The sequence below is a fragment of the Giraffa tippelskirchi genome, chromosome 6 (genome assembly GCF_054371585.1).
Source record: "Giraffa tippelskirchi isolate mGirTip1 chromosome 6, T2T-mGirTip1v1.2.pri, whole genome shotgun sequence".
In the NCBI taxonomy this organism is placed as follows: Eukaryota; Metazoa; Chordata; class Mammalia; order Artiodactyla; family Giraffidae; genus Giraffa; species Giraffa tippelskirchi.
In genome coordinates, this window is record NC_137280.1 from 138,758,146 (window position 1) to 138,784,947 (window position 26,802).

The 26,802-nt window shown below is 40.7% G+C and overlaps 1 long non-coding RNA gene across 1 annotated transcript in view; it reads left to right on the forward strand.

The window, feature by feature from the left end:
- The first annotated feature begins 5,608 nt into the window (after positions 1 to 5,608).
- Positions 5,609 to 26,802, forward strand: part of LOC145510501 (uncharacterized) — an 89,258-nt gene continuing 68,064 nt past the window's right edge. Inside the window, exon 1 of the long non-coding RNA XR_014057058.1 lies at positions 5,609 to 5,697. This is a non-coding gene — a long non-coding RNA (uncharacterized LOC145510501). The remainder of the gene's footprint in view (positions 5,698 to 26,802) is intronic.

A 26,802-nucleotide genomic window follows, 5' to 3' on the forward strand; every position in this document is an offset into this window, starting at 1 on the left:
CAAGGGATTGTGGAAAATGGAGACTCTTGTGATCCGAGATTTCTGCCTTCCCAGTCTACTCAGAGCAAGCAACAGAAACTGACTTAGGAGCAGAGAAGAAATGTGTTAAAGGCATGTGGGACAACCCCTACCATGGCCTGAAAGGCTGGAGGCCTGGGTGGTCAGGACCAAAGCTGGAGTTGCAGACAGAGCGTGGCCACAGAACTGGACTGCTGAGGCCCCAGTAGCTGTTGGTTTTGACTCTGGACACCACGGCTTGTGTGGTTGCTGTTAGCACATTGTGCACTACTGACTCTGCTCCCCTTGGGAGTGGGGAACTTTCCTCCATCACTTGCCTTCAGATAAACCCTTCATGGTTGCAGCTTATCTACATCTCTCACTGCTGTTTCAGAGTCCTGGATGGGACTGTTTGAGCAGATGGCCCTGGGCCATGTCCCATGCCCTCGCTTCAAGGCAGGTTGGGAAAGCAAGCATCACATTTAAGTCTCTGCCTCCTAACAAGATGTTTAAGAGAGATAGAATTCCCCGAACACAGGAAAAAAATTTCATTTGCTGGGTCACTGGAATGAAAATCTGCATGATATTTGATTTTAAGCCATTGTTTATATCAGTAATAACACTATCTCCTTGATGTTTTTAGATCCTGATATTAAAATGTTTTGTTTGTTTAATGCAGCAGCATGATGAATGAAGGACCATGACAGAATGTACTGTTTTCTTGTGCATGTCTGAATGAAGTCTCATTGGCCATGAGGCAAGGTTGTGTAGAACCTAGCACAAAGGCTCTGGATCCTGGCTTTTAATCTAGGCTCTCCCAAGCTGGATGACTTGGGAGCTTTGGCTTCCTCATTTGTAAAATGGAGATGACCTTAGCACTTACTTCAGACTTAGGGTTTTTGTGAGATGACATCTATAAAGCTCTTATTATAGTGCCAAGCATATTATAATGCTTCATCAACAGTAGTATTACGAGCCATTTGGAGAGAATTGAGTTATGGGATTGGCCAGATGAGTCAAAATGCAAGGCCTACCGATGCCCAGGATGTACCATACATGCACCTTCAAGAATAATCTGGGAAAAATAAAAGCAAAAATAAACAAATGGGACCTAATTAAAATTAAAAGCTTTTGCACAACAAAGGAAACTATAAACAAGGTGAAAAGACAGCCTTCAGAATGGGAGAAAATAATAGCAAATGAAGCAACAGACAAACAATTAATCTCAAAAATATACAAGCAACTCCTGCAGCTGAATTCCAGAAAAATAAACGACCCAATCAAAAAAATGGGCCAAAGAACTAAACAGACATTTCTCCAAAGAAGACATACAGATGGCTAACAAACACATGAAAAGATGCTCAACATCACTCATTATTAGAGAAATGCAAATCAAAACCACAATGAGGTATCATTTCACACCAGTCAGAATGGCTGCTATCCAAAAGTCTACAAGCAATAAATGCTGGAGAGGGTGTGGAGAAAAGGGAACCCTCTTACACTGTTGGTGGGAATGCAAACTAGTACAGCCACTATGGAGAAGAGTGTGGAGATTCCTTAAAAAACTGGGAATAGAACTGCCATATGACCCAGCAATCCCACTGCTGGGCATACACACCGAGGAAACCAGAATTGAAAGAGATGCGTGTACCCCAATGTTCATTGCAGCACTGTTTACAATAGCCAGGACATGGAAGCAACCTAGATGTCCATCAGCAGACGAATGGATAAGGAAGCTGTGGTACGTATACACAATGGAATATTACTCAGCCATTAAAAAAAATACATTTGAATCGGTTCTATTGAGATGGATGAAACTAGAGCCCATTATACAGAGTGAAGTAAGCCAGAAAGAAAAACACCAATACAGTATACTAATGCATATATATGGAATTTGAAAGATGGTGACGATAACCCTATATGCGAGACAGAATAAGAGACACAGATGCATAGAACAGTCTTATGGACTCTGAGGGAGAAGGTGAGGGTGGGATGTTCTGGGACAATAGCATTGAAACATGTATATTATCATATGTGAAACAGAACACCATTCCATGTTTGATGCATGAAACAAATGCTCAGGGCTGGGGCAATGGGATGACCCAGAGGGATGGGATGGGGAGGGAGGTGGGAGGGGGGTCCAGGATGGGGAACACATGTAAACCCATGGCTGATTCATGTCAATGTATGGCAAAAACCACTACAATATTGTAAAGTAATTAGCCCCCAACTAAAATAAATAAATTTATTTAAAAAAAAAAGAATAATCTGGAAATAAAGTATTTATGTTACATTAAAAAAAGAATAATCTGGGGGGCGGGAAGGAGGGTAATTCCCTGGTGACCTAGTGGTTAGGATTCCAGACTTTCACTGCTGTGAAAGGGTTCAATCCTTGGTTAGGGAACCGAGTTCTTGCAAGCTTCGCAGCACAGCTAAAAACAACATCAATATACAAAAATAATATGGGGGAAGGAGGTCATGGTGAAAGCTGGAGTGAGTGACCTCCAAGTTGGATGACCTCCATCAAACAAGATGAGCAAATTCCCAGACACCAGTTGGCCACAGGTGCCTGAGAATACGATCTTCTTTCAAAGTACAATTAAATAGGAAAAGACTCAGTGATCTCAAGTTGTAGAGTCACCCTGATGCCTCATGTGCTTAGTTTAGGCACAGGGATTAACCAGTGCAGGGGGAAATGGCTTATTTCCAGTTTACAGAGTTTTTTTTAGAGAGATGTCTTTGCAGAACTTAAAAGGAGGGTGTTCTCAGATGATCTCAGCAAACTTTGTTTAGGTTAGGATTCTGGGAACATCATCAGTCTGGTCACACTCATATTTCTGTTTTTGTTCCAGTTATCCAGAAAATAATAAATAGGTTTTATTTCTGCTAAGTGCAGTGTAAGAAACATTTCTTTTTAATGTTATTTATTTGGAGAAAATATAAAAGATGCCATTAGTGCATCTAATGGAAATGATCTGTTGGTGTTGGCTGATTCACCTCTTCAGGTATGGTGTCAATTTTATTATTATTTAGCATTTTTGCCAAATTAAAAATGAGAATGAATCACCCAAGAGAGAAAGACAGATTCTAAGAGATGCACTTATATTTGTTTTCCTAAACAGGATCATTTGAATTTATATAAGCTGTTATTTCAGAGTTAGCACATCACCTCTACTACTGGCACACTTAGAGCTGGGTTGATTGTAAAAAGCACCATTTAAATGTTTTCATGGAGGTGTTAGGGAGGGAATATGTACACACTGGTCACCCAGGGAGAGGTTGAAACCATCCTTTACCTCTTTAACAGAAGCAGGGAATGTAATAAACAACCATTTCCATGTAACAGTTGAATGTTTCATGGTGGTGATAATGATTCATCCCTGCTTTCTACAGTAACTAGAGGAAAATTAAACCCAGATCTTAGGACTTTCAGGCAACTATAGAATGTAAAATTCAAAACCCACCTCATCTCCTGTTCTCTTAGCTCACCTTCCTTGTGTCCCTCCAACATTCCGCCTTCTTTTGCAAAAAGTAGTTTTCACTCTATTTATCTTTTCACCAAAGGCTTCCTGAGTTACACAGGAAGTTTGGTTAATGCAGGGAAGGCAAATGAGTTTCAACTCTCAGGTTTCAACTTGACATTGATTGGTTTCTAAATAAGGTTGCCTCTAGGCACAATGGGAAGGAGGGCAGTGGTTGATTAGTATAGTACTTACCATGGGTTGGAAAGGAAAGAGTGTCATTTGTTTTGCCATCCTCATCCAGGGCAAGATGGCAAAGTCAGGAATCAGGTCTGGCTTTGACCAGGCTGTCACATATTATGAGATTTTGGACAAGCCTAAGCAGTACATCTTTCTCAGATGCTAATTTGGGGGATGGGAGATAAACAGTCTATCACACGATGCATAAGTCTATTACAGAGATCAAAAAAGATTTGAAAGTACGGGATCCGTATAGTGTAATGTTATATTCTCATTTTGAAGGAAACACAGATTTATGTAAGTAAGATTCAGGACTCATTGTAAATATACTTATCTATTTTACAAGTGTGGAAGGTTTAGGGAAAGGAGAGTTGGGGAAAGTTTGGGGAAAGTGTAGGTAAAGTCCTGAGTGGAAATGGGAGAACTGTAGAGAGTTAGCAATGGAAGGAGCTTTGTTGTTGTTCAGTTCAGTCGCTCAGTCACATCTGACTCTTTGCAATCTCATAGACTGTAGCACACCAGGCTTCCCTGTCATTCACCATCTCCCAGAGTTTGCTCAAACTCATGTCCATTGAGTCAGTGATGCCATCCAACCGTCTCATCCTCTGTCTCCCCCTTCTCCTCCTGCCTTCAATCTTTCCCAAAATCAGGGTCTTTTCCTGATTAGTGGGTTCTTCGCATGAGGTGGTCAAAGTATTGGAGCTTCAGCTTTAGCATCAGTCCTTCCAATGAATATTCAGGGTTGCCTTCCTAGAATTGACTGGTTTCATCTCCTTGCTGTCCAAGGGACTCTCAAGAGTCTTCTCCAGCACCACAGTTCGAAAGAACCAATTCTTTGGCATTCAGCCTTCTTTATGGTCCAGCTCTCACATCTGTACATGACTACTAGAAAAACTATAGCTAAGGAGCTTAGGTATTATCTAGAAGAATGGTTTTGATTTTTTAAAAATGTATGAAACCCCCTTTTCCCCACATACAGAATCCTTTATGGCTCCCAATACAATAGAAGTGATGCTATTCTGTTTGAAGCTGCTTATTTCTTACCAGGCTTACCAGGATTCTTGGTGTAGAGTAAATGCCATTAAATATGTTTGAATTTAATTAGGTGCCCCAGAAACCTTCAGAAGAAGTATTTAAACTTTCTCAGTATGTTAAATTCCCCAGCCGTACTTACGATACCTTGGACTTGGCTTCCAATATGTGTGACCAAATTCCCCTCACAGAGGCACAGCAGAGAGCTACTTGTGTAACTGAGATGGAAATAATAGGATGCCTAGTATGGAAAAAAAGATTTATCTGCAAGAAAGAAATACATCATAATTGTATTATAAACATGAGGGCATACAAATCAGCTATTCCATTTCTGAAATCCTTGAGTGGAATGAGGAGTTCTGACAACACTTTTGTCTTACTCTCCATCTATCCAAAAAATATTTATTAAGCACCTACTATCTATCAAACAGTAGGGACACAATTCTAGGCAAACCCGGTGAACTCCTTGATTTCCTGGAATGTATATTTGGTTGGGAGAAATAGAATAAACCAAGATAAAAGTTTAATTTCAGATGATGATATATGCAATGAAAAGAAACAGTGCTTTTGTACAAAGCAACTGAAAGTAGAGCTTATGAACAGCAAGAACACTACTTTTTCAGTGAATCAATAAAGGCTTTTTATGGGTCACCAGTGGCCACAGAGCACAGGTTGACAGCAGATACTTTCAAGAATATTAAGAGCAAGAGCCATATCCATTGTAATCTTAGAGTTCCCTTGGGGCACAAGAGAAACTTCATTTGCCTGATGGAGTGGGAGTTTGGCTCAGAGGATTGTGACCAGAGCTTTTATGTCTTTCTGTTTCTGCGCTCCCTGGCAACGTTTCTGTACCTACAGTGATGTCGTAAAAGCTATTCAGTCTTCATGGTGATGGAGCGCAGAGGAATTGCGTTAGGAATTTATGGCTGCTAGAGATAGGGTGCTGGAGCAACCAACTTATAACAAGGTAACTTGAATTAGTCTTGTTGACTGAGGAAAAGGCAGAGCATTTTATGGACCTAGAAAACAAATGAGAGAGAGAGAGAGAGTAGGGCTCAGAGCTCAGAGAAAGTGGGTACAGAAGAGAATTCAAGGTTGATAATAGATCAGGCTTGAGAAGCAATTGGACCAAATGGGAGCCAGAGTACAAAAGCTAGTTTCATTGGTACTGCAATTCCACCCCTCATTGTGGGAAGGAAAGTGGGAATAAAATACCCTATGTGAATTCTGTTTCAAAAACACATAGTCACTAAAACGAACTAGCAATCTGACCCCCAAAAAGATACCCTAAATTTGAAGTGTTTCTCATTTGTGCTTTTTGAAGAAAACAATTAGTAGTATCAACTGTCAACTGAAAAATACACACAATCTAGAAGTTGAGAATTATGTTTTATCTGGCAAACAGAACTGAGGACTTAAATCTGGAAGGCAGCCTCTCAGATAACTCTGAGAGACTGCTCCAAAGTGGTAGGGGAGGGGCCAGGTTATATAGGAGGTTTCACAACAAAGACCAGACAGTTGAAACATCAAAAGGTTACCGTTGATTAAAGAAAACCAGATATCTCAAGTTAATGAATTTAGCTTGTTGCTATATATGGGAAGATGTAAGAGTCCAGGCTCAAAGAAACCATTCCTTTGATGTGCATGTTAACCATGTAGGCCAGTGTTGGACTTTTCTCCATCCCGAACTCTCTCAGGATTCAGAGTCAGTGTGGCTGCTGTGGTTGATGGCTTGACGGCTGCGGCATCCTTTGTTTATTGATATAGCAGGCAACATCTTTCATCCACACAACAGAAACACTGTCGCAGAATTGTGAAGTCCCTCTCCTTTCCCTCACCCTGCCATCCTTCCCTCCTGGCCTTAGTATATGGCTTTAGGTCCAGGGCTCAAGTTGAGAGGGAGAGACAGTTGATAAATGCCCTTTTTCTCTTTGTGTTAGTCTGGTGAGATGCAAAGCCCCCTTGACTCTGGCAGGTCCTGGCCATTTGTACAGAGAGATGACGACGAAATATTGGGACGTTTGAGCTGCCAGATGAGGTGAAAGGAGCAGTTGTTTTAACTTCATCATTACCTTTAAAATGTCCAGGGAATTCCCTGGTGTTCCAGTGGTCAAGACTCGGGCTTTCACTACTGTGGACTCAGGTTCAATCCCTGGTTTGGGAACTAAAGATCCCACAAGTCGTGCAGCCAGAAGAAAAGAAAAACAAAACCTACCCCCAGAATCATTGTGGTCAAATCTCATTACATCTCAGTGCTAACACCATAGAACTCCAGGATATTCAGAGGCCCCAAAAGCCCATGGAATATAGCAGTGTTTGGATTTACCATTCTGTTTCCCATCTTCTTGACTGCAGGGAGACCTGCAGACAAGCATGAACATGCTTTACTGGTATTTGTCCTTGCATCACCCGCCTCCTGTTCTTAGCTCTCCCTTTTGAGCCTGCTCTCATACAGTCAAATTCTTCTGGCTCCTTTCATCCTTCAGGACCCTCCAACAGATCTGATGCTTCTCCCACCCTGTTTCCCTGTCCTGGTGCTTATCCTACACACTTGTCTAATCTTCCTTCTCCTCTGTAAGGGCTGTGGAAGCAGACACTCTCTTCCCTGCTCTCCATCACCTCTGCAGGACCCAATGCCATGCCTGGCATTCATTCATTTGCCAGATGAATGAGTTGATGGCCAGCCCATCTGTGCCTGGGTGCCTGGTCACTCTTCTGTTTCACTTCTTCATCTGTAAAACTAAGCCTGCCCTTTAGTTACATCACAGGATTTCCTTGAGGGTCAAGCCAAGTAATGGATTTTTTTTTTTTTTTTGAGTACAGAAGGTTGGGTAAAGCTGTATGGTGTTAAATATGAGTGTGCTGTTGAGTGGAGAGAGGATGTTGGAGGTGTCCCTTTTGCTGCTCATTCCTGCTCTTCAGATACAAACATGTGTCAGGTCTTATCAGTGCTACCTTTTCAGAGTGCAGACTGACAGACACAGACAGGCTTTCCTCTCTGCTTCTGTCAGGGTAATGGGTACCTACTGAGATGCTCATCTTCGTTTATCTAATAGAAGGTGTTTGTTTTGATTTATTCAGGAGGTTTGCCATGATTAAGGTGTCCTCTTTGTTATTAAGATAAAGACTGACTTTTTCTTTCTGGAGGTGAATGACTAATGAAAGATATATATACATTTTTACCATCCAATCATGTTAATTGGATGGTTTCTATCCAGAGACCAATCTGTTACTGATTTAACATTGGAAGTTCTTTATGAAAAACTTAATGCTTTTCCTAAAGCATTAAGTGATATTGAACCTCAGACTAACCAATGGGCACAAGAGAAGAAGAGGTAGATTTTTAAAATAGACTCATTGGGGAGGGATACTGGGAGGTTGGGGCTGACATATACATACTACTACATATAAAATAGATACCTAGTGAGAACCAACTACGTAGCACAGGGAAATCTACTCATTACTCTGTAAGGACCTACATGGGAATAGAATATAAAAAAGAGTGGATTTATGTATATGTATAATTGATTCACTTTGCTGTAGAGCAGAAACTAACACAACATTGTAAATGAACTATATATACTTCCATAAAAATATTTAAAAAATAAAATAGGCTCATAATTCAGTTCAATTCAGTCGCTCAGTTGTGTCCAACTCTTTGGGACCGCATGAACCACACACTCCAGGCCTCTCTGTCCATCACCAACTCCTGGAGTTTACCCAAACTCATGTCCATTGAGTCAGTGATGCCATCCAACCATCTCATCCTCTGTCATCCCCTTCTCCTCCCGTCTTCAATCTTTCCCAGCATCAGGGTCTTTTCCAATGAGTCAGTTCTTCACATCAGGTGGCCAAAGTATTGGAGTTTCAGCTTCAACATCAGTCCTTCCAATGAACACCCAGGACTGATCTTGTTTAGGATAGACTGAAGGGATCTCCTTGCAGTGCAAGGGACTCTCAAGAGTCTTCTCCAACACCACAGTTCAAAAGCATCAATTCTTTGGTGCTCAGCTTTCTTTATAGTCCAACTGTCACATCCATACATGACCACTGGAAAAACCATAGCCTTGACTGGATGGACCTTTGTTGGCAAAGTAATGTCTCTGCTTTTTAATATGCTGTCTAAGTTGGTCATAACTTTTCTTCCAAGGAGCAAGTGTCTTTTAATTTCATGGCTGCAGTTACTATCTGCAGTGATTTTGGAGCCCCCCAAAATGAAGTCTGTCACTGTTTCCACTGTTTTCCCATCTGTTTGCCATGAAGTAATGGGACCAGATGCCATGATCTTAGTTTTCTGAATGTTGAGCTTTAAGCCAACTTTTTCACTCTCCTCTTTCACTCTCATCAAGAGGCTCTTTAGTTTTCTTTACTTTCTGCCGTAATGGTGGTGTCATCTGCATATCTGAGGTTATTGATATTTCTCCCGGCAATCTTGATTCCAGCTTGTGCTTTTTCCAGTCCAGCGTTTCTCATGATGTACTCTGCATATGAGTTAAATAAGCAGGGTGACAATATACAGCCTTGACATACTCCTTTTCCTATTTGGAACCAGTCTGTTGTTCCATGTCCAGTTCTAACTGTTGCTTCCTGACCTGCATACAGGTTTCTCAAAAGGCAGGTCAGGTGGTCTGGTATTCCCATCTCTTTCAGAATTTTCCACAGTTTATTGTGATCCACACAGTCAAAGGCTTTGGCATAGTCAGTAGAGCAAAAATAGATGTTTTCCTGAAACTCTCTTGCTTTTTCAGTGATCCAGCAGATGTTGGCAATTTGATCTCTGGTTCCTCTGCCTTTTCTAAAACCAGCTTGAACATCTGGAAGTTCACGGTTCACGTATTATTGAAGCCTGGCTTGGAGAATTTTGAGCATTACTTTAGTAACATTGAAATGAGTGCAATTGTGCCATAGTTTGAGCATTCTTTGGCATTGCCCTTCTTTGGGATTGTAATGAAAACTGACCTTTTCCAGTCCTGTGGCCCCTGCTGAGTTTTCCAAATTTGCTGGCATATTGAGTGCAGCACTTTCACAGCATCATCTTTTAGGATTTGAAATAGCTCAACTGGCATTCCATCACCTCCACTAGCTTTAGCGCATCAGAGGGCAGACAGAAAGAAACCACAATCACAGAAAACTAACCAATCTAATTACATGGACCACAGCCTTGTCTAACTCAATGAAACTATGAGCCATGCTGTGTAGGGCCACCCAAGATGGACGGGTCATGTGGAGAGTTCTGAAAAAATGTGGTCCACTGAAGAAGGGAATGGAAAACCATTTCAGTATTCTTGCCTTGAGAACCCATGAGCAGTATGAAAAAGCAAAAAGATAGGACACTGAAAAATAAACTCCCCAGGTAGGCAGGTGCCCAACATGCTACTGGAGATTAGTGGAGAAATAAATCCAGAAAGAATGAAGAGATGGAGCCAAAGCAAAAACAACACCCAGTTGTGGATGTGATTGGTGATGGAAGCAAGGTCCAGTGTTGTAAAGAGCAATATTGCATAGGAACCTGGAATGTTAGGTCCATAAATCAAGGCAAATTGGAAGTGGTCAAACAGGAGATGGCAAGAGTGAACTTCGACATTTTAGTAATTTGCAAACTAAAATGGACTGAAATGGGTGAATTTAACTCAGATGACCATCATATCTACTACGGTGGGCAAGAATCCCTTCGAAGAAATGGAGTAGCTATCATAGTCAACAAAGAGTCTGAAATGCAGTACTTGGATGCAATCTCAAAAACGACAGAATGATCTCTGTTCATTTCCAAGGCAAACCATTCAATATCACGGTAATCCAAGTCTATGCCCCGACCAGTAATGCCAAAGGAGCTGAAGTTGAATGGTTCTATGAAGACCTACAAGACCTTTTAGAACTAACACCTAAAGAAGATGTCCTTTTCATTATAGGGGACTGGAATGCAAAAGTAGGAAGTTAAGAAACACCTGGCGTAACAGGCAAGTTTGGCCTTGGAGTACAGAATGAAGCAGGGTGAAGGCTAATAGGGTTTTGCCAAGAGAACGCACTGATCATAGCAAATACCGTCTTCCAACAATGCAAGAGAAGACTCTACATATGGACTTCACCAGATGGTCAACACTGAAATCAGATTGATTATATTTTTGCAGCCAAAGATGGAGAAACTCTATACAGTCATCAAAAATAAGACCGGGATCTGACTATGGCTCAGATCATGAACTCCTTATTGCCAAATTCAGACTTAAATTGAAGAAAGTAGGGAAAACCACTAGATCATTCAGGTATGACCTAAATCAAATCCCTTAGGATTATACAGTGGAAGTGGGAAATAGATTTAAGGGACTAGATCTGATAGAGTGCCTGATGAACTATGGACGGAGGTTCATGCCATTGTACAGGAGACAGGGATCAAGACCATCCCCGAAAAAAAGAAATGCAAAAAAGCAAAATGGCTGTCTTATGGGGCCTTACAAATAGCTGTGAAAAGCAGGAAAGAAAAAAAAAATAGCTGTGAAAAGAAGAGAAGTGAAAAACAAAGGAGAAAAGGAAAGATATACCCATTTGAATGCAGAGTTCCAAAGAATAGCAAGGAGAGATAAGAAAGCCTTCCTCAGTGATCAGTGCAAAGAAATACAGGAAAACAATAGAATGGGAAAGACTAGAGATCTCTTCAATAAAATTAGAGATACCAAGGGAACATTTCATGCAAAGATGGGCTCAATAAAGGACAGAAATGGTATGGACCTAACAGAAGCAGAAGATATTAAGAAGAGGTGGTAAGAATACTCAGAACAACTGTACAAAAAAGATCTTCTCGACCCAGATATCACGATGGTGTGATCACTCACCTAGAGCCAGACATCCTGGAATGTGACTTCAAGTGGGCCTTAGGAAGCATCACTATGAACAAAGCTAGTAGAGCCTCATAATAGAGGAGCTATTTAACAGGTAGCCCAGAGATGGGATGGGGGCACCTCTAGGGGTGGAGGGTCTCAGATTGGAGATTTTCACACAGAAGTTTGATGGTCACTGGCCTGGGTGTTGGAAAGACCCTGCTCTTAAACCTGGAGATGTGGGCTCTAGGCTTGTTTAAATGGCAACGGTAATAGTAACAGCACAAAAGTATTAATTAATGCTTATCAGTTGCTTGCTATGTGCCAGCACACAGAGCTTTTTCTTTTAAGGCCAAACCGCATGGCTTGTGGGATCTTAGTTCCCTAACCAGGAAACAAACCTAGGCCGTGAAAGCACTGAGTCCTAAGCACTAGACTGCCAGGGGATTCCCCAGGGCTCTCATTTTCTGTGCATTGTATTACTTTGCATAATGCCACATTTAGGTGCTTATTTCCCCTTTTTGCCACTCATTTGCTGTGTGACTGTGGACTGGTCCCTTTATCTCTCTGAGCATCAGTTTCTTCTTATAAAAGGAATTCCATAGCTCCTACAGCTCTGCCACCTGATTTCTTTCCCTTTTTCTTACTATATATAAAAACCAAATAGAAGCCTAAGACCACTCAGAGTTCAGACTTCAATTTTTGAGGAAATGGGCCCACTGAAGAACACCAAACAAGGGACAGTGAAAGAGGATGGACAGTGCTGTTTGATCAGTTTGGCCCATTATTGTGGTCTGTGCCTGCTTTTACAGTTGGTGGCCTAAAGTAACTTTACTTTTTGTTCTCACACTGTGTTCTTCTGAATACTGCTTGGTGCCAAAAGTCTTCTGGAATTCTCTAGATGGATAGATACAAAGATCTAGGAGCATCCCTGGTCACTGGATGACTCCAGAAATTTGACTTCCAGATAGAAGGAGGCCAGACGGGGACCAGCTAGGGCACATTCAATGTCCTTTAGTGACATAGGCGGGTGGCGGGAGTGGGGAGGAGTGTTTTATCACTGACATTGTGTACAACTGCCAGTAGCTGGTCATAATAAAATCAGACTGACTTTTATTGTTTTTAAATTCTCTAAAGACAACACACCCTTTTATTGCTCCCTCCCCCCATCCCCACCTCCCCATTCCCATCATCTGCCCTTTATGCCTCTGAACACCGGTCTGGGATCTGTGCCCTGGTGCTTGGGGTGAGGAGGAGTTGCTTGTGGAAGTTGTGGACTGAGCAAGCTGCTTTTGGCGAGTCCAAGATCAGCCTGGATTTATTTAACTGAGGGTCTGAACAGCAGAATTCATCATTCTTTTAACATTTAACAGATATCTGTTGAGCACTGACTTGATAATAGGCCCTGTGCTCCAGATATCACACCCTTTAATTTAGTTGTCATAATTAATCCTTGCAGACAAGCGATATCCCTACTGATGAGGAATTCAAGCTCAGAAATGTGAAGTAACTTGCACTGTTGAGCTTTAATCTGTGTTGCTTCCATATCTGTGCTTGTCTGGTTGGTGACGCTGCTTATCATCTGGAATATGTGATGCTTGCTCCAGTTCTGCATTTGTCTGGGTGAGTACAGTGAGAGTTTGATGCACTGTGATGAGACTGGAACACAGCAGTCAGGATGGGGTGGGGGGTGGCTGCCTGGGTTGTCATGGTTACCTTGTCAGTGGGGACATCAGTGGAAAAACAAGCGCAAAGGCCAAATGTAATGTGAACTAAGGCCTTGAACCTGGTTTTTCAGTGAGAAGTTCTTAAAGAGGAAATAGAATCAGAGAATAACTCCATGATCTTGTCCGGGAACAGAGTTTATAACATTTCCCCAGGAGCTTAGTCTAGCTGAGTCAGGAGCGTGGAAAATGTTTTCTTTTGCTTTGCACATTTTTCCCTGTGTCCCTTCCCAATACATCTTGGAGCCTTCTTGCCCCCTCCTCAATTTTATCTACTTGCCGGAAGTGCATCGTTTTTTAAAAAAATTTTAATTGGAGGCTAATTACTTTACAATATTGTAGTGATTTTTGCCATACATTGACATGAATCAGCCATGGGTGTACATGTGTCCCTCATCCTGAACCCCCTTCCCACCTCCCTCCCCATCCCATCCCTCAGGGTTGTCCCAGCGCACTGGCTTTGAGTGCCCTGTTTCATGCATCGAACTTGGACTGGTGATCTATTTCACATATAGTAATATACATGTTTCAATGCTATTCTCTCAAATCATCCCACTGTCACCTTCTCCCACAGAGTCCAAAAGTCTGTTCTTTATATCTATGTCTCTTTTGCTGTCTCGCCTTTAGGGTCATCATTACCAACTCTCTAAATTCCATATATATGCGTTAATATACTGTATTGGTGTTTTTCTTTCTGACTTACTTTACTCTGTATAACAGGCTTCAGTTTCATCCACCTCATTAGAACTGATTCAAATGCATTCTTTTTAATAGCTGAGTAATATTCCATTGTGTATATGTACCACAGCTTCCTTATCCATTCATCTGCTGATGGACATCTAGGTTGCTTCCGTGTCATAGCTATTGTAAATAGTGCTGCGACGAACATTGGGGTACACGTGTCTCTTTCAATTCTGGTTTCCTTGGTGTGTATGCCCAGCAGTGGGATTGCTGGGTCGTATGGCAGTTCTATTTCCAGTTTCTTAAGGAATCTCCACATTGTTCTCCATAGTGGCTGTACTAGTTTGTATTCCCACCAATAGTGTAGGAGGGTTCCCTTTTCTCCACACCCTCTCCAGCATTTATTGTTTGTAGACTTTTTGATAGCAGCCATTCTGACTGGCGTGAGATGGTACCTCATTGTGGTTTTGATTTGCATTTCTCTGATAATGAGTGATGTTGAGCATCTTTTCATGTGTTTGTTAACCATCTGTATGTCTTTTTTTTTTTCAATAAATTTATTTATTTTAGTTGGGGGCTAATTACTTTACAATATTGTAGTAGTTTTTGCCATACATTGACATGAATCAGCCATGGGTTTACATGTGTTCCCCTTACTGGACACCCCTCCCACCTCCCTCCCTATCGCATCCCTCTGGGTCATCCCATTGCCCCAGCCCTGAGCATTTGTCTCATACATCGAACATGGAATGGTGTTCTGTTTCACATATGATAATATACATGTTTCAATGCTATTGTCCCAGAACGTCCCACCCTCACCTTCTCCCTCAGAGTCCATAAGACTGTTCTATGCATCTGTGTCTCTTATTCTGTCTCGCATATAGGTTTATCGTCACCATCTTTCAAATTCCATATATATGCATTAGTATACTGTATTGGTGTTTTTCTTTCTGGCTTACTTCACTGTATAATGGGCTCTAGTTTCATCCATCTCAATAGAACCGATTCAAATGTATTTTTTTAATGGCTGAGTAATATTCCATTGTGTATACATACCACAGCTTCCTTATCCATTCGTCTGCTGATGGACATCTAGGTTGCTTCCATGTCCTGGCTATTGTAAACAGTGCTGCGATGAACATTGGGGTACATGCGTCTCTTTCAATTCTGGTTTCCTTGGTGTGTATGCCCAGCATGTGGCAGTTCTATTCCCAGTTTTTTAAGGAATCTCCACACTGTTCTCCATAGTGGCTGTACTAGTTTGCATTCCCACCAACAGTGTAAGAGGGTTCTCTTTTCTCCACACCCTCTCCAGCATTTATTGCTTGTAGACTTTTGGATAGCAGCCATTCTGACTGGTGTGAAATGGTACCTCATTGTGGTTTTGATTTGCATTTCTCTAATAACGAGTGATGTTGAGCATCTTTTCATGTGTTTGTTAGCCATCTGTATGTCTTCTTTGGAGAAATGTCTGTTTAGTTCTTTGGCCCATTTTTTGATTGGGTCGTTTATTTTTCTGGAATTCAGCTGCAGGAGTTGCTTGTATATTTTTGAGATTAATTGTTTGTCTGTTGCTTCATTTTCTATTATTTTCTCCCATTCTGAAGGCTGTCTTTTCACCTTGCTTGTAGTTTCCTTTGTTGTGTAAAAGCTTTTAAGTTTAATTAGGTCTCATTTATTTATTTTTGCTTTTATTTCCATTACTCTGGGAGGTGGGTCATAGAGGATCCTGCTGTGATTTATGTCACAGGTTGTTATGCCTATGTTTTCATCTCAGAGTTTTATAGTTTCTGGTCTTACATTTAGATCTTTAATCCATTTTGAGTTTATTTTTGTGTATGGTGTTAGAAAGTGTTCTAATTTCATTCTTTTATAAGTGGTTGACCAGTTTTCCCAGCACCACTTGTTAAAGAGATTGTCTTTTCTCCATTGTATATTCTTGCCTCCTTTGTCAAAGATAAAGTGTCCATAGGTGTGTGGATTTATCTCTGGGCTTTCTATTTTGTTCCATTGATCTAATTTCTGTCTTTGTGCCAGTACCATACTATCTTGATGACTGTAGCTTTGTAGTATAGTCTGAAGTCAGGCAGGTTGATTCCTCCAATTCCATTCTTCTTTCTCAAGATTGCCTTGGCTATTCGAGGTTTTTTTGTATTTCCATACAAACTGTGAAATTATTTGTTCTAGTTCTGTGAAAAATACCATTGGTAGCTTGATAGGGATTGCACTGAATCTATAGATTGCTTTGGGTAGTATACTCATTTTCACTATATTGATTCTTCTGATCCATGAGCATGGTATATTTCTCCATCTAGTTGTGTCATCTTTGATTTCTTTCATCGGTGTTTTATAGTTTTCTATATATAGGTCTTTTGTTTCTTTAAGTAGATTTATTCCTAAGTATTTTATTCTTTTTGTTGCAATGGTGAATGGAATTATTTCCTTAATTTCTCTTTCTGTTTTCTCATTGTTAGTGTATAGGAATGCAATGGATTTCTGTGTATTAATTTTATATACTGCAGCTTTACTATATTCGTTGATTAGCTATGTAGAGGATCATGTCATCTGCAAACAGTGAAAGTTTTACTTCTTCTTTTAAAATCTGGATTTGTTTTATTTCTTTTTCTTCTCTGATTGCTGTGGCTATAACTTCCAAAACTATGTTGAATAGTAGTGGTCAGAGTAGGCACCCTTGTCTTGTTCCTGACTTTAGGGGAAATGCTTTCAATTTTTCACCATTGAGGATAATGTTTGCTGTGAGTTTATCATATATGGCTTTTATTATGTTGAGGTATGTTCCTTCTATGCCTGCTTTCTGGAGGGTTTTTATCATAAATGGATGTTGAATTTTGTCAAAGGCTTTCTCTGAATCTATTGAGATAATCATATGATTTTTATCTTTCAACTTGTTAATGTGGTGTATCACATTGATTGATTTGCGGATATTGAAGAATCCTTGCATCCCTGGGATAAAGCCCACTTGGTCATGATGTACGATCTTTTCAATATGTTGTTGGATTCTGTTTGCTAGAGTTTTGTTAAGGATTTTTGCATCTGTGTTCATCAGTGATATTGGCCTGTAGTTTTCTTTTTTGTGGCATCTTTGTCTGGTTTTGGTATTAGGGTGATGGTGGCCTCATAGAATGAGTTTGGAAGTTTACCTTCCTCTGCAATTTTCTGAAAGAGTGTGAGTAGGATAAGTGTTAGTTCTCTAAATTTTTGGTAGAATTCAGCTGTGAAGCCATCTGGTCCTGGGCTTTTGTTTGCTGGAAGATTTCTGATTACAGTTTCAATTTCTGTGCTTGTGATGGGTCTGTTAAGATTTTCTGTTTCTTCCTGGTTCAGTTTTAGAAAGTTGTACTTTTCTAAGAATTTGTCCATTTCTTCTAAGTTGTCCATTTTATTGGCATATAGTTGCTGATAGTAGTCTCTTATGATCCTTTGTATTCCTGTGTTGTCTGTTGAGATTTCTCCATTTTCGTTTCTAATTTTGTTGATTTGATTCTTCTCCCTTATTTTCTTGATGAACATGGCTAATGATTTGTCTACTTTATCGTCTCAAAGAAGCAGCTTTTAGCTTTGTTGATTTTTGCTATGGTCTCAATTGTTTCTTTTTCATTTATTTCTGCCCAAATTTTTATGATTCCTTTCCTTCTACTAACCCTGGGGTTTTTCATTTGTTCTTTTTCTAATTGCTTTGGGTGTAGAATTAGGTTATTTATTTGATTTTTCTCTTGTTTCTTGAGGTAAGCTTATATTACTATGAACCTTCTCCTTAGCACTGCTTTTACTGAATCCCATAGGTTTTGGGTTGTTGTGTTTTCATTTACATTCATTTCTGTGCACATTTTGATTTCTTTTTTGATTTCTTCTGTGACTTGTTGGATATTCAGAAGTGTGATGTTTAGCTTCCATACGTTTGTATTTTTAATAGTTTTTTTTTTCCTGTAGTTGACATCTAATCTTACCACATTGTGATCAGAAAAGATGCTTGGAATGATTTGAATTTGTTTGAATTTAACAAGACTTGATTTATGGCCCAGAATGTAATCTATCCTGGAGAATGTTCCGTGTGCACTTGAGAAAAAGGTGAAATTCATTGTTTTGGGGTGAAATGTCCTATAGATATCAGTTGGGTCTAACTGGTCCATTGTGTCATTTAAAGGTTGTGTTTTCTTGCTAATTTTCTGTTTAGTTGATCTATCCAGAGGTGTGACTGGGGTATTAAGGTCTCCCATTATTATTGTGTTACTGTTAATTTCCTCTTTCATATTTGTTAGCATTTGCCTTACATATTGTGGTGCTCCTATGTTGGGTGCATATATATTTATAATTGTTATATCTTCTTCTTGGATTGATCCTTTGATCATTATATAGTATCCTTTCTATTTTATCTGATATGAGTATTGCTACTTCTGCTCTCTTTTGGTCTCCATTTGCATGAGATCTCTTTTTCCAGCCCTTCACTTTCAGTCTGTATGTGTCCCTTGTTTTGAGATGGGTCTCTTGTAGACAGCATATATAGGGGTTTTGTTTTTTTATCCATTAGCCTGTCTTTGTCTTTTGGTTGGGGCATTCAACCCATTTACACTTAAGGTAATTACATTTATGGTAATTGATAAGGAGCATCCTGTTGCCATTTACTTTGTTGTTTTGGGTTTGAGTTTATACACCTTTTCTGTGTTTCCTGTCTAGAGAAGATCCTTTAGCATTTGTTGACGATCTGGTTTGGTGGTGCTGAATTCTCTCAGCTTTTGCTTGTCTGTAAAGCTTTTGATTTCTCCTTCATATTTGAATGAGATCCTTGCTGGGTACAGTAATCTTGGTTGTAGGTTTTCTCTTTCATCACTTTAAGCATGTCCTGCCATTCCCTTCTGGCCTGAAGTTTCTATTGAAAGATCAGCTGTATCTTTATGGGAATCCCCTTGTGTGTTATTTGTTTTTTTTCCCTTGCTGCTTTTAATATTTGCCCCTTGTCTTTGATCTTCATTAATTTGATTAATATGTGTCTTGGGATGTTTCGCCTTGGATTTATTCTGTTTGGGACTCTCTGGGTTTCTTGGACTTGGGTGGCTATTTCCTTCTCCATTTTAGGGAAGTTTTCAACTATTATCTCCTCAAGTATTTTCTCATGCCCCTTTTTTTTTTGTCTTCTTCTTCTAGGACTCCTTTGATTTGAATGTTGGGGCATTTAACATTGTCCCAGAGGTCTCTGAGGTTGTCCTCATTTCTTTTAATTCTTTTTTCTTTTTTCCTCTCTGCTTCATTTATTTCCACTATTTTATCTTCCACCTCACTTATCCTATCTTCTGCTTCAGTTATTCTACTGTTGGTTCCTTCCAGAGTGCTTTTGATCTCAGTTATTACATTATTCATTATTGATTGACTTTTTTTAAAATTTCTTCTAGGTCTTTGTTAAACATTTCTTCCATCTTCTCAATCCTTGTATCTAGTCTGTTTATCTGTAACTCCCTTTTGTCTTCAAGATTTTGGATCATCTTTACTATCATTATTCTGAATTCTTTTTCAGGTAGACTCCCTCTCTCCTCCTCTTTTGTTTGGTTTGGTGGGCATTTATCATGTTCCTTTACCTGCTGAATATTTGTCTGCCTTTTCATTTTGTTTAGATTGCTCTGTTTTGAATGACCTTTGTATAGGCTGGAAGTTTGTGGTTCCTCTTTATTGTGGAACTTGCTCCCTGTGGGTGAGGTTGGACTAGTGGCTTGTCAAGGTTTCCCTGTTAAGGAAGCTTGCATCTGTGTTCTGGTGGGTGGAGTTGGATCTCTTCTCTCTGGAGTGCAATAAAGTGTCCAGTAGTGAGTTTTGAGGTGTCTGTGGGTTTGGTGTGACTTTTGGCTGCCTGTATTTTAATGCTCAGGTTTATGTTCCTGCTTGGTATGTCTTACTCTGAAACTTGTTGGTTCTTGAGTGGAGTTTGGTTTCAGTGTAGGTATGGAGGCTTTTGGATGAGCTCTTGTCTATTAATGTTCCCTGTAATCAGGAGTTCTCTTGTGTTCTCAAGTTTTGGATTTAAGCCTCCTGCCTCTGGCTTTCATTCTTATTCTTAGAGTAGCCTCAACACTTCTCCATCCATACAGCACAGATGATAAAACATCTAGGTTAATGGTAAAAAAAATTCTCCACAATGAGGGACACCCAGAGAGGTTCACAGAGTTACATGGAGAAGAGAAGAGGGAGGAGGGAAATAGAGGTGACAAGGAGGAGAAGAGGTGGAGTCAAAAGTGGAGAGAGCATTCTAGCCAGTAATCAATTCCCTATGTGCTCTCCAGAGTCTGAAACATCCAGAGAGGTTCATGGAGTTACCTAGAGAAGAGGAGAGGGAGGAAGGAGATAGAAGTGATCAGGAGGAGAAGAGGGAGAGTCAAAAGGAGAGAGACAGATCTAGCCAGTAATCAGTTCTTTAAGTGTTCTCAACAGCCCAGAACACCCAGAGAGATTCACAGAGTTAAGTAGAGAAGAGAAGGGGGAAGGGGAAGATATAAGTGACTTGGGGGAGAAAAGGGAAAGTCAAAAGGGGAGAGAGCAATCAAGCCAGTTATCACACACATATGTGAAAATGGATACTGAAGATTAGATTCTTAAAGGTGCAAAATTGATAACAAATACTGAAAAGCAAAGATTAAAAATCTAGAGTAGAGGTTAGACTCTCAAAAATACAATATTATAAATACAAAACAAAATCAATCACAAAAATTATAAAGAATATATATATGAAATTTGCTTTAAAAATAGGGTATTTTTTGGCCATGCAATAGTAGGTTATAAAAATAAAAATTAAAGAAGTAATAAAAAACTTAAAAATTAAAAAATGGTAATAGTAAAAATATATCGAGGAATTTCTCTGGAGCTGTTGAGGGCCTTGTGGGGTCAGTTCAGTTTCAGATAGTTCCTTGTTCCAGCTTGTACTTCTTCTCAAGAATATAGGCCCCTTCCAATGCTTGGTCAATGTTAACTACAGAGTTTTAATCTGTTGCACCTGTCACTTCGAGAGTGGTTCCCTCTTCTTTATTTTGGCTTCCTGTTTGCAAGTCTCTTCAGTGTCTAATTTCTGCCCTGACACAAAGGGGTGAAGGTGGTCACTTATTTAGGCTCACATGTTCATTTGTGTCATGGGGAGGGAAGAACACTGCAAGCAAATATCACCGGCATGTGTGGGGAGTGCTCGCAGTGTATGGACCACACTGGGTTTGCCCCAGCTCATGGTGCGTATGCTTTCTTGGTCTACACTGCTCAGGCTCCATGTTGCTCTGCAGGGGAACTATCCAAAGCAGGCTCTAAGTTTCATGTACTTCCCAGGTCTAAGCTGCTCAGGTTCAGGTTCTTGGGTACTCTGGGAGGGCACAGACTCGGTTGGGCGTGGGTTTTGTGCCCTTCCCAGGTCTGAGCAGCTCAGTTGACCCGGTGCTTGGCGAATGCATTGTCCTAGATGGGCTGCAGTCTTTATCACCACCCCGGTCCTGGGCACTCGGTTTCCCAGGTGTGCCACGTGTCTCCTCTGGGGAATTGATCTCAGGCTGTGACCCTCCTGGCAGATGTCAACCGTCCAGGATCCCAGGAAGACGTGGTTAGCATCTGGGAGCCTGCTCACAGTTTGGTAAAGAATGTCAGTCTCTGGGGCCGAGATTGCCCCTTGCCTTCCATATCTGACTGTAGCACCCCTGCCTCTCTGCCTCTGGTGGGGTGCGGGAGGGGCCTGTACGCAGCAGGCTAGCTCTCCTTTGGTATTCGCTCAATCCTTTGTTCTGTGAGCAGGCCAGGCTTTGTGTTAGGTTAGAGCCTTTCATGGGAAATTCTCTCTCTCTTTTTTTTTTCTCTCTCTCTCTCTGGCTATCCCACAGTTTGGGTTGCTGTCTCATGTTAGCTCCCTCAGATTGTCCTCAGGGCATTCAGGCCCGGCCCTTAGCCTAAGGATGCAGCCCGTGCCTCCCTGTCTAGCCCCCACTTGCTGGTGGCCGATGTGAGTGTCTGGGCTACTTTTCCGCTGGGAGTTGCGGTTAGGTGCGTCTTCTGTAGGGTTTGTTTGTTTTTTTCTCTCCCGGTTATGTTGCCCTCTGAGATTCCAAAACTCCCCACAGACCCACTGGTGAGAGGGTTTCCTGCTGTTTGGAAACTTCTTCTCCTTCATGACTCCTTCCCCAGGACGGGTCTCCATCCCTAATTCTTTTGTCTCTCTTTTTGTCTTTTATATTTTGTCCTACCTCATTTTGAAGAGAGTGGGCTGCCTTTCTGGGTGCCTGGTGTCCTCCACCAGCATTCAGAAGTTGTTTTGTGGAAGTTGCTCAGCATTCAAATGTTCTTTTGATGAATTTGTGGGGGAGAAAGGGGTCTCCCCGTTCTGTTCCTCCACAATCTTGAGACCACTCCCTGGAAGTGCATCTTATACCCAGGCTCAGAGCACGTAAGTAGCTATACATGGTTAGACATACAGTCCTGTAGAACCTGAATGGTAAGGAGGCACCAGGTTTAAAAGCCCAATTTCCTGTGTGTGTTTATGAGGGTGTGTGTGTGTGTGTGTGTGTGTGTTTGTGACACACATGACCGGTGTTGATCTGCTGGTTTGTGTAAACTCTTCCCAAACACAGTCTAACTCCTGAGGAACTAATTGGGAAGTTCCCAGGGTAGAAGAAGATCCACCACAAACCACAGCTTTGCAGTAGTAGGTAGAAGGTTTGATTGTTTTCTCTTGGCAGTAATTGCTTCCTTGCCTAAAGAAGGTGTTGGGGAGACAGCGGCACTCGCCAGGAGCTCTGGGCCCACAGTTTCTAAGTGATCTCAGGCAGGGGCTGAGGCTTCCAGCCAAACAGCTGGTTGTCACTGAAAGCCAAACATTTAGTTTTGAGTTCAGCTCCCATTTGGATTTCATTTCCCAGACCTCGAAGTATGAGACGATGCAGTTGTTATTTATTTATTTTTCTTTTTTCTTAGGCTTGTTTGCTTTCTGGCAAGGAGTCAAAGTTGTTTCTGTGAAGGCTGGAGTCCTTAGGTATTTGTAAGATGAGGAAAATGCCATGGATGGTGTGTGAAGGGGATGTACAGAAATTGGACAGGAGGGAATTGAGCCAACTCTGCCTGAATTACGTTGGTTTTCTCCTGCCTTAGAAAATCAGAAAGTGAGAAGCACTGTGGTCCATCATTGTAACACCCACATCCCTCCCTTTCTCCCTCCTTCCCACCCTCCCTCCCTCCTTTCCTCTCTTCCTCCCTCCTTTTCTCCTCTCCTTCCTTCCTTCCCCTCTCCCTCTCTCCCTTCCTTCCTCCTTCTTTCCTTCCTTCCATATTAAAAAACTGAATCGAGCATCTATTATGAACTAAGTGATACCATGGTAATTTAAACACAGTTCCTAGCTTCTAGAAACTAATGATTGAGTAGGCAAGACAGACAATAAACAGGATGCTGCAATCTAGCCAAGTACTTATTACACCAGAAGTCTGTGCAGACATTCGAGGGTGCACAGTAAAGAGGGCTATTACCTCTGTCTGGCACAGGGGACTAGGGGATCAGGAAAGTCTTCTTAGAGCAGTGTTTCCAGCTGAATCCTAAAGAGTCAGAAGGAGGGGTAGGGTGATGAAGAACCAAGCCATGTGATGGGTCATCGTTATGGAAGTGGACAGAAAGGGGTGAATTAAAGGTGTACTATGGAGAAGACATTAACAAATAGTCATGAAAGGCAGGAAGGAGTGAATGACAGTGCCACTTACGGTTGCCTCTGCTGAGATATGGCCAGGCTGTCAGCTCAGCGTGGAGTAGGGTGGGCAGGGCCTGTGTCAGGGCCAAGTGGCTTGGCTCTCTTAACAGTAGACATAAAGACTCATCCAGTTACTTTATGGCAAGTCTAGTGTGACAACTGCTTTGATTATATTCTCTCAGTGTACCTGCAATGTGGCTCTGTGGTATAAGAGATTATTTCTAGGTGATACCCAGCTGAGGCACTGAGGAACACTGGATCACACAGAGAGCTCCCTTTAATTTTTTCCCAGCTTTCGATGATTGCAAGAGGAAAGGCTTAGTTTGAAGTTGCTGTGTTTTTAACTCCATTCTCATACATGCTAATCTTCATTTTAACAAAGAGAAGGCAGTCTCGGGCACAGAACCTTCAGCAGAAATAGAATTTAGCTAGAATTTAACAAAATTTTATTTGTTATTTACTGAGAAACATTTTTCAGTACAATTTTTATTGGTATTAATCTTGTGGTTAGTATCAATTTATGATGATACTGGTTTTCTATGTATGGTAGCAATTCATTGTTTCCTGTTATAGTGCATTAAGTGAAAACATAGATTGAGTTAAAGAAAAATGTTACTTAATTTGTATTTCAGATTTTATGTAGATATGGCAAAGATCAGGAAGGAATATGTCGATGACTAAAGTTTGTATTTTTGCACTCCTTGCCTTGACTCTCTCAGGAAATGCTATTTCAATCTCAATTTAGTTATTACAAAATTAAGATTTAAAGAGGTTAAATGATTTGGTCAGGGTCAGTCAGCTAGCAAGTGAGAGATGAGGATTGAACCTGAGTCCATCTGACTCCAAATCCCGTGTTTCTAACCTTGAGGACATAGACATTCCTCTGCTGCTGCTGCTGCTGCTGCTGCTAAGTCGCTTCAGTCGTGTCTGACTCTGTGCGACCCCATAGATGGCAGCCCACCAGGCTCCGCCGTCCCTGGGATTCTCCAGGCAAGAATACTGGAGTGGGTTGCCATTTCCTTCTCCAGTGCATGAAAGGGAAAAGTGAAGTAAAGTCGCTCAGTTAAGTCCGACCCTTAGCGACCCCATGGACTGTAGCCTACCAGGCTCCTCCATCCATGGGATTTTCCAGGCAAGAGTACTGGAGTGGGGTGCCATTGCCCTCTCCAAGACATTCCTCTACTGACCAGATATCTGGCAGCAGGTAAAAGGAGGGGTCTAGAATGTTAGACCTGAAATGATCTTGGACATCCATTGGTCCATTTTTGTCATACTTTTTTTTTTTTAATTAGTTTATTTTCTGTTTTTTAACTTTACAATATTGTATTTGTTTTGTCATACATTTTTTTTAAACCACCAGCTCCTCTTTTATTGTATATTTTTAAAAGAAACAAGCTTGTTTAGTGAGTTATAGTTAACATATTCTCCTAGTTATTATAAATCAAATAAAGAGGGGCATTGTCCACTGAAACTCTGGGTAAGCTTGAAAGAACTAGTATTGCCTTCGGGTCTTATAAAGTCTATTGAGAATAAATTGTGAATATCTGCTAGCATCTTCGTGGATTCTTGGGTGTCTGAGGTTCCTGGGTTGAGAACAACCTATCTTGATCACCTCCCTATTTACTGAGACACAGAGAAAGGGACATGTTTTGTCACATGTGAGTAAGCAACAGGGCTGAAAATGGAGTCCAAATACAGTCCTCCTTCATCTTGAGAAGGTGCCCTTTCCTTCTGCCACACTGTTCACCTGAGCCCCATTCCTCTAAAAGCACTGGTCCACGGACGTGGCTTCCTACCACTCCTGACCCTTGGCTGCAACCTACCATACAGCACAGGGAACTATATTCAGTATCTTGTAATAATCCATAATGGAAAAGAATCTGAAAAATAATAGATATGTATGTTTAACTGAATCACTTCAATGTGCACCTGAAACGTTGTAAACCAACTATACTTCAATAAAAATTTTTTTAAAAATCAGATTTGGAAAACAAACAAAAAAAATACCCTAACTGAATTCTCTAATTCAAACTTCCTGAATGTCAGTTAGCTTAAAATAAATGAAATGGATAGAAAAGCTATAGAGTCACAGGTGCCTAGAAACACATTTCAAGGTAATACCAAATGTTTATTACACAGTTCAGCTTTTACTTTGCCAACTTAACATGAACAAAACTGTCACTTTTTGAGAAGGAACTTTGAAAACACCCTGGAATTACAATGCCTTCTCAACCACTGGCCCTGCCTCTAAACTCTTTCTCTTTATTTCCATTCTCTTTGCTACACCTTAAGCAAAACTCTGGTGCTATCTGTTCTTGGCTGGGTATTCAAAACCTTTCACAAATGGGCCAGACAACCATCCTGGTGTTCCCTGGCTTGCAGTCATTGCTCAGCCATGCTGGGTTGCTCACCCTGAATTTGCCATCTAGTTTCACGTCTTTCTGCCTAGCTGGTTTTTTTGCATCTCCCTGAAGGATCTTCCCCTCACATATTTCCTTATTCTATTTTTCTATCCGTCACAGCCCTACTGAATGGCTCCATCTCAACCGTATCTTCCTAGATCTCATCATTTAGGGGAAGTCTCCCATATTTCTAGATTTATGTCCATATTTTCTTTTAAATTTCTCATTAATTTCATCTTTATTTGTTAAAAAAATTCAAAGATTTTTTTATAGTCAAAAAAATGACCCATAATTTTCTAATCTTGATAATTTTTTTTAATACAAAAAGTCTTGCATGCCTTTTGTTAGAAAAATCTGACAGTACAGAAAGGAACAAAAGAAAAACATGAAAGCTTCCTCACTGCTCCATCCCCCTTTACGTTTTTTTTTTTTCAACTGAAGTACAATTGATTTACAATATTGTATTAGTATTAGGTGTACAGCAGAGAGACTTATATATATATGTATATAATAATCTTTTTCATATTCTTTTCCTTTATAGGTTATTACAAGATATTGAATAGAGTTTCCTGTGCTATATAGTAGGTCCTTGGTGGTTATCTATTTTATATATGGTAGTGTGTATATGTTAATACTATACTCCTAATTTATCTCCCCTCTTCCCCTTTGGCAACCATAAGTTTGTTTTGTACATCTGTGGGTCTTTTTGTGTTTTGTATATAAGTTCATTTGTATCATTAAAGAAA